The sequence below is a fragment of the Pinus tabuliformis genome, chromosome 5_1 (genome assembly GCF_031772625.1).
Source record: "Pinus tabuliformis cultivar Carrire ecotype Pingquan chromosome 5_1, CPIR1, whole genome shotgun sequence".
Taxonomy (NCBI): domain Eukaryota; kingdom Viridiplantae; phylum Streptophyta; class Pinopsida; order Pinales; family Pinaceae; genus Pinus; species Pinus tabuliformis.
In genome coordinates, this window is record NC_142305.1 from 660,737,865 (window position 1) to 660,746,909 (window position 9,045).

Genomic DNA, 9,045 nt, shown 5'->3' on the forward strand with positions numbered 1-9,045 from the left:
GGTGTTGAGATTTACTTTAGTTATTTATTATTATTGATATTTACAGTGTAATCTATTTAATCCTTTTGAATATTAAAAAAAGCAATCTATACTCCACTTTTCAATTTCATTCTTTATCAATTTCTAATAACTCTTAATGTATTATATTAAGTGCACATACATAATGACAATGTTCAAAGATTTCAGTCCATAAATTAAATATCCGTAATTTTTAAACATAACATAACGATCATGTTATCATTCTCAAAGAACTTTACATGATCCTTTATTAAGTTTCTCGCATTGGGAATAAAATCAAAGAAAATAAAAGTAAAAGTCAAGTATAGCATACATGTTTGATGTTATACATAATTAACTACATATTTGGTGATATATGAATTGTAATGTTTAAAGCTGGCTGACTTATAAGGCCGTCTAAATCTAGTGATGTGAGAAGTGAGTAACAAAACGAGTTGTTTTTAGTGTGATATTTTGGATTTTTATTTGTTGAATTTTGGTAGAAAAAATTGAGGTGAAATCTTAATTTGTCTTATTTAAACTATTTTTTTACCTATCAACATTATAATTTCAATAAATTCTTACCGAGTTTTAGAGAATAGAAAAATTTAAAATGAAATCTTAATTTGTGTTATTTAAACTAAATTTTTTACCTATGAATCTTATAATTTCAATAAATTCCTACCCATTTTAGACAGAATAAAAACCCCTAAAAAGCCTTCAAAAAGATCTCACGAAAAAATAGGGGAATCCATCGGAAATAAAGGATTTGACCTTTAAGTTTGCGCACTGATGGTCCTTCGCTCGAAAACATTTCTGACACTATTGTATTGTCAAACTCTATAAAAGAATCTTCCCCGTGAACGAGAATATTCACGGGTATCCTGTTTCTTCTACAATGAAATTTCAGTAAATGTAGAGGGTAGACATCTCCTGGAGTAGCTACCATTGAAGAGCAGCTCGATGAAACTAACTCTCACCATGATTCTATGAAATAAACAATACTCTCGACAAAATTCTGGCCTTCACATGAGTCACAGAAGATTACTAATAGAAGCAGAACATGGAATCACATGTATTCACTAACATATTCTCCACAATTTGAATGTGACTATCTAAAGAAAATCTAACTTCCTGGGCATCTTGTATGCCAGACGGCCTTCCGAGAAAATGCTATCAAAATGGGAATTCCATGGATTATGACACGAAATCTGACTGAAAGAAAACTATGCTTTTCACCCGAAGAAGTTGAACAAGGTATATAGTTTCTTTAGCTACAGTCCGGCCTGCTATCCCTAGGTACACAGTAAGGCCTGCTTTCATCTCCTCGGCTGTAACAACGCCCCACATGGATTGCTGATGACTTGTGTGAAACAACAGAGTTAGAGCATTAGGTAGTCAAGTGTAATGCATAAATAATTGAAACATATCTTTACCTCAGCTTGATGTATATTTAGTGCAAATCCATTGAGGCAGCTTATTCTTGCATTTTTAAGCGCAAGACGACCAAGTCCATCCAGACCCCTGATAGTGGATAGAAATAACCGGGGCTTGTGGAACAGAACATGTGGATATTGAGCCCCTGCCTTTCTCTACTCCTCACGTCCACCTGCATTTACATACAATGGCATATGAGAAGGAATTTTTTTCCTCAGAAGAAAAAATGAGAAATAGTCGCAGAGAACCCATGAAGCCTGTTTACAGAAGGAGATTCAGTGGGACATGCGGCATTTCACTGTGATAAACGATAAAAGATCCATCAAATTTTAGGAAGAAAAAGTCCATAAACATGAAATTGACAGACTCTCATGGGTTTTCATTAAAGCTTGCAAAGAAATAAAAAGTTGATTTATGTTGGTGATATTTCAGTGCGAAAAAACAAAACAGAGACATGAAGAAATATTCTGTGAAGGTAGCGAAAACCCATTCCAAACAAGATGAATGTGGACTTAATGCTCAGTAAGCAATATGGAAGAATTTATAGTCCTTTCACCTTCTTCCCTGTATAGGCACCAATGAATTGAACGCTCGCTCATACGCTACAAAGTTGAAGCAAGAATTTTGTAGGAGATGGGTGAATATCGGCCTCGAATGATAGGAGAAATGCAACCTTTCCATTGGGAGATTCTTCACTGTCACACATATGTTGCAGAAAAATATGCCATACCCCGACAAACCTCTGCATATGACATTCCTAGAGAGCAATTGGACGCCGAATTTATAGATCTAGATCAGGAAAGATGGTCATAGGAAGCTGCATGCCACATAATGCAAGAGGGCTTTCAGGTAGATACGGTGACTAATTCCTCACACTTTTGTAATTTTCCGATGTATTTTAGTATTTTGTGTTCAAATTGCAGATCCCATAAGCACTGCCTTGAGGCGCTGTACATGTCACATGATGCCATTAGAAGCCTTATTGGCCCCATTATGTCACTTTCGATAAAACAATATCTGTTTTCCCCTACGGAATGAGATTGATGTTAGTGCTTGCCTAGTTGTCTTTAATTTTGGATTAAGCAACAAGCCTTGAAAATTTTGATTAATTCCGGAAGAAATTCTCGGTAGTGTGAGTGCAAGGACTTGAAGTTGAATCAGACAGATGACCTCGGTATAGAGATTATCAATACGTTGTGGAAACTCATCCACCCGTGTTTAGAGACCGTCCATCTTCTAAATAGCAACCTTAGGGTTAGGGTCAGTTACCACTCTCCCTTAAGGTTAGGAAACATATATGAGCCACATCTCAAACAACATTAAAATATTAAACATTAAACTGTCGAGGTTGGCAAATCACTCAAATAAATAAATAAACAATAAAAATATGATAGAACTATAGAAAAATAAAGGAAAATCTAAAATATCTTACTTCTATGCGAGACAACACCGTTTTATGGGTTTCCCTTCCATATTCTTTTTTAAACCAGAAAATAATGGAGCTAATAACGCTATACCTCTAGCTCATTCCCTTCTTTTTTCCATTTATACTTTTAATATTCTTTCAACGAATCTTGCATCAAACGCTACCAAGTACATTTTAGATGCCCAATGTCAAAATCATGGCGTGTATGTTAGGTATCACCTTATTTTTCCAAGGTATCTTGCGTCAAACATTACACAGTACATTTTAGATGCTCAATCTCAAAACCATGGCGTGTATGTTAGGTATCACCTTTTGACAAACCGCTTCATAAATCAAATATCTAAAATATGCGTTCCCATCACCAATAACTCTGAAGTCCAATTTATCAATATCAATCAAATGAACTTGTCCCAAGTAATCATTTAAAATTGAAATTGTAATTAATATGTGAAATTTGTAACTAAAAAATATTGAATGTAAAAATGTTAATGAATTCTATTCATTTAAAACAAACAAAATTATGAAAATATAATTCATTGTAATATATTTTATATAGCTAAATTTATAAAATAGTTAATCTAGAAAAATGTGAATAGAAATGAAAATTCATAAAATAAACCTGCACTAGAAATAAAGATTCATAATAAAACGCATACTTATGCTTGTAAAATATACTCTTAATATAATAACAGAATCACAACGATTAGTGTCACTCATTAATCTAGTTAAATTAGAATTAAAAATCTAAATAGCTTGTCCAAACTGGCAACAATGACAGAGTAGGAAATTTGCGTGACTCTAAATTATGACGATCCGCAATTCCCTAGATTGTGACATGGTGAGGAATTAGAGTCATTCCAAATTTTCATGATCCGCATGCTGTAGATCGTGTAACAAGCTAACAACCAAGCCATTCAAAAGTACCATAAAGACAATAACAACACGTGAAATAAAAGTGTTTTGTCGACACATTATTTAGATTCATATTTTGTGGGGATACATAATGATATCTCTGACAGGGCATTATATTCAAGTTGGGCATTAAAAGTGCAATTACGCTAGCGATCGCCAATTTCGCTCAACCCTTCTGAGAAAAAATATTGCCAAACTCTCTCTATTAATCAATTATTAGTCAACAACAATAGCAGCCTCGTAGCATTAGTTAACCTTATGGTTAACTTATTGTGCTCTCTGTACTAATATTTAGTATTAGCATATCCATATCCACTCTTGTTGTGTTGAGAGGCTTATTCTACACCCTAGTATAATCTTGATGTGTAGATCATATCCTCAAAAAATAATAAAAATAATTTTCATTAATGTAGGCCAATCTTAAATTATATATAACTTTTTAATCTTATTAATGGATTAAGATTAATTATTAAAATATAATTATACATTTGAATGGATAGTAAATTATCTCATGCTTTTAATAGTTCCTTTGTCATATATGTGAATTTGAATGCATCATAAATTTACCTTTAACAAAAAAAAATCCCACATTAAAATTCCAAATTAAATAAAATTTTAAACATTTTTACTCTTTATTCAAGTCAATGACATTGCTTAAATCAAAGGAAAAAGGTTAATTCAACACAAAGAATGGAAAATCTTGCTCCAAAATCTTTTAATATTTCTTTTAACTAAACATTGATAAAATGAATCTTTAAAAGGAAAAGCCACATCCTAAGGATATATTAAAATCTTTAAAGACATAAATATTTCCACATCAAAGTTGTAATATTTCAAAATATTAATTTGATGTAATTTTATTATAAATTTTGTTATCATGCCATGTAAAAAACATCATTAAATATAATATTCATATTGTAATACTAATATTATATTTAATATTAATATTAATATATTATAATATTATTATTATTAAGGTTAATATAATATTGAATTTCTTATATTATAATATATATTAATATATCATAATATATATTTATATAGATATATATGAAGGGAAGAACAAAGACATAGAGTGATAGAGGTGAAGAGATAGGGGGTGACTAGGGAGAGCAGGAGATACAATGAAGGAGAGAAGAGCAGGAATGAAGAGAGAGAGAGAGAGAGAGAGAGAAGGGTAAGGGAGAGAGAGAGAGGGAGAGATAGTGACAATTAGATAGAGAGGGGGAGAGAGAGAGAGATAGTGACAAGGTTAGAGGGTAGAGAGAGAGGGGGGGGGAGGTAGGGACAGAGAGATGGAGTACTTTGAGAGAGAAAAGTGGGGGAGAGAGTAGGTGGAGAGAGATTGCGTAAGGTGAGATAGAGAGGGAAGGAGGTATGAAAGGAAGGCGGTATAGAAGGAAAGAGGAAACACAAAGTTTATGAGAGGGAGAGAGTGAGTGACAGAGGTTGGAGGGCATGAAAGATAAGAGAGAGGGGAGAGAGAGAGTTGGGGGAGAGAGATAGTGACAGAGGTTAGAGGAGTAGAGAGAGAGAGAGAGAGAGAGAGAAAGAGGGAAGAGAAATAGAAGGGGGAGAGAGGTATAGGGAGATATAGATAGATATGTTGAAAGAGCGTGTATACTTTGCGGGTGATATAGAGAGACAAAGGAGAGGCATAGGGAGATAGAGATATAGATGCAAGGTGAAGAGAGAAATAGAGAGAGGGAGGGAGGGAGGGAGGGAGAGATATATATCTATGGAGAGAGAAAGTGTGTGTGCTTGGGGGGTGAGATAGAAAGACAAATAAGGAGAGATGAAGGGAGATATAGATATAGAAGGAGGAGGAAGAGAGGGAAGAAGATTCATTGCACAAGTTACATTGATTTCAATGTAGATGGTGATTTATAATCCTATTTGATTGCTTGCACTACATACATGCACTTTAGTGTAGATATTGATTTCTAATGATATTTGATTGTTTGTACTAGATGAATTGATTTTCAGGTAGATGTTTATTTCTAATCCTCTTTGATTTCTTGATCTAGATGCATTGATTTTAGTGTCAAAGTTATGACAAGTGTGATCCAATGTCGCATTATGAAAAAGATTGTCTCAATATGGGAATCAATCTTGGCTAATCATGGTCAACCATAGTCAGTAATCATGGTCATATTGTAGTAAAGATTGTCTCAATATAAAAATCAACCACAGTCAACCATAGTCCAATATCGCATTGTGACAAATATTGTCTCGATGTGAAAATTAACCATGATCAACCATGGTCCAACATCACATTGTGACAAGGATTGTCTCAATATCAAAACCAACCATGGTGAACCATGTTTATATTAGAATTTATAATATTTTTTTGAGGGTGTACATACCTTTGGTTTATATAATTAATCCCTTGGGTTTAATATTATTCCCTTAGGTTTATAATCCCTTTAGGTTTTAGTATTAATCCTTTGGGTTTACAATATCAATCCCTTAGGTTTATAAATCTAAGGGTTCACATTCCTAGGGTATACTATTATTCGTAGGGTATATAATATTAATTCTAAGGGTTAACATAAATTCCTTGGGTTTATAATAATCGTCAACCATGGTCAACCATGGTCCAATGTCACATTGTGACAAAGATTGTCTCAATATGAAAATTAACCATGCTCAACCATTGTCAACCATTGTCAACTTTGGTCAATCATGGTCAACCATTGCCAACCATGTTTGTTATAGGGTTTATAATATTTCTCTTAGGGTTTATATACCTTAGGTTTATAATGTTAATAACTTGGGTTTAATATTATTCCCTTGGGTTTTTAGTATTAATCCTGTGGGTTTATGAGTCGCTTGGGTTTATTAATATGAGGGTTCATATCTGTAGGGTATAATATTATTCATAAGGTTTATAATAATAATCGTATGGTTTAATATAAATCCCATGGGTTTATAATCATGGTCAACCATGGTCGAACATCACATTGTGGGAAAGAGTGTCTCAATATGAAAATCACCCATGGTCAACCACGATCCAATGTCACATTGTGACAAAGATTGTCTCAATATGAAAATCAACCCTATTCAACCACGGTCCAATGTTGCATTGTGAAAAAGGTTGTCTGAATATGAAAATCAATGATGGTAAACCATGGTCAATCATCCTTATTTTAGAGTTTATAATATTTATCTTACGGCTTTTATACCTTCAGTTTATAATATTTATCCTTTGGTTTTAATATTATTCCATTGGGTTTATAATCACTTCGGTTTTTAGTATTTATCCCTTGGGTTTATAACATCAATCCCTTGGGTTTATTAATCTAAGGGTTCATATTTCTAGGGTATAATATTATTCATTGGGTTTATAATACTAATATTCAAGTTTGATATAAATTCATTGGGTTCATGATCATGATCAACCATGGTCCAATGTTACATCGTGACAAAGATTTTCTCATTATCAAAATCAACCATGGTGAAGCATATTCCAACGTCGTGTTGTGAGAAAAATTGTCTCGATATCAAAATCAAGCATGGTCAACCATGGTAAATCTTGGTAAAAAATGGTCAATAACCATGGTCACATTGTCACAATGTTTGTCTCTTGGTCCAATGTCGCATTGTGACAACAATGCTCATCCATGGTCAATGATGATCCACCATCATGTTGTGACAAAGATTTCCTCTATATGAAAATCAATCATGGTCAACCATGGCCAACCATTGTCCAACATTGCATCGTAATGAATGTTGTATTAATATGAAAATAAATCATGGTCAAAAATTGTCCAATGTTGCATTCTGACAAAGACTGTGTCAATATAAAAATCAAACGTTCCCAACCATGTTTATTTTAGGGTTTATAATATTTATCTTAGGGTTTATACTCCTTGGTTTTATAATATTTATCCGTTGGGTTTAATATTATTTATGGGTTGATAATCCCTTCCATTTTTAGTATGAAACCCTTAGGTTTACAATCTAGGAAATTTTCGTGAATGCTTTAAAACAAAATCACCATCATATAGGACCTTTTACTAACGCTTACATTTTCTTGTGAAGTTTTGAGAAATGCATATTATAAACAACTTCAATAAACCATCAACATGAAACATGGAACAAATAATCATCAAGCACACATAAACACAAGATATGATAACAGATTTCACCTAGTGTGGGCTACATGTCCATGCTTGATGTCAAGATTGGGGAGGCCCCTTCATTATTATTTTCAATATGATGATGAGTACATGATTTAATCTCTATCAATACAAGGATGAACCACAAAAGTCTCATCAATTTGTCTCCAAGGGAGTATCAAATATTCCTCAAATATTATCTTCTATGGGTTGACTAAAATTCAACTACTCAAATAAGAAAATTGATCATGCCATCATGTTCTTTCACCAAACCGGTTCAAATGAGTATAAAATTGACATATTTCAATAACCTTAACCTACCTACATCTTTTAGAAACTGATTCTTTGAATCACATAACAAATAAAATAGGATAACATAATAGCTCTGGAAAGAATATCACCATTTATTACGAGGGGGGGATGAGAAATTTCTTAACAATGAAAACATTCTCCTCATTTTTAATTTTGTAATTACAAAAGATATTGCATAAAAATCAAATACATTATTAGATAAAGAAAATGCATTGAGATGTTTCCTTTTTTCCTAGTTTCTTAGATTTTTTCGCCTTTTCTACTCTTGGATGTTTCCAAGGAAAGGAGTGCATTTTTTCTTGGTTTCCCAATCAGCTAGAAGTTTCTGATTTCTGTTCCTGTCTTGGTTTTCCAATTCCTCCCTGTTTATAGAAATAAGTGTGCCTTCTTACTCCACCAAATGAGGGAAAGTGCATTGCAATGTTTCATTAATCATCCATTTTTCCTATGTTGGTGTGTGTCCCTTCCGACCAAACATATATGATAAGGTTGTTGACATGTATTCCTTTTCATAGAGCCAAGGATTGTATTATTGAGCAGAGGATGTTAAAAATCTAGAATATTATTTGCCAGATGACGAGCTATAATAGATTACCCAAGGAGGGGTGGTTCAAAGAGCTTAAGATTATTAACGTTAAGCACAGCATGGATGTCAAATTGGGAAGGCAAGTCCAAGCAATATGCATTGTCACCAATGTGTTCTAGAAGAGTATAGGGTCCATATCATAGAGGGTGGAACTTATGGTGGTGGCACTTGAATTATTGCTTTTCCAACAAGATCCAAACATGATCTCTACATTTAAAATAAAAAGGTATTCGATGCTTGTTATGCCTTCGTTT

General features: G+C 33.3%; 1 long non-coding RNA gene across 2 annotated transcripts; it reads right to left on the reverse strand.

Moving 5' to 3' along the window:
* Positions 1–888: 888 nt before the first annotated feature.
* On the reverse strand, positions 889–2,164 carry LOC149166722 (uncharacterized). 2 transcript variants are annotated; one of them, XR_016260468.1, is made up of 3 exons: positions 1,991–2,164; positions 1,434–1,606; positions 889–1,353 (listed from the first exon to the last, which is right to left on the reverse strand). It is a non-coding gene; the product is annotated as an uncharacterized LOC149166722 (long non-coding RNA). The 2 variants fall into 2 exon arrangements; XR_016260467.1 differs by having other exon boundaries at positions 889–1,360.
* Between the last annotated feature and the right edge of the window lie 6,881 nt (positions 2,165–9,045).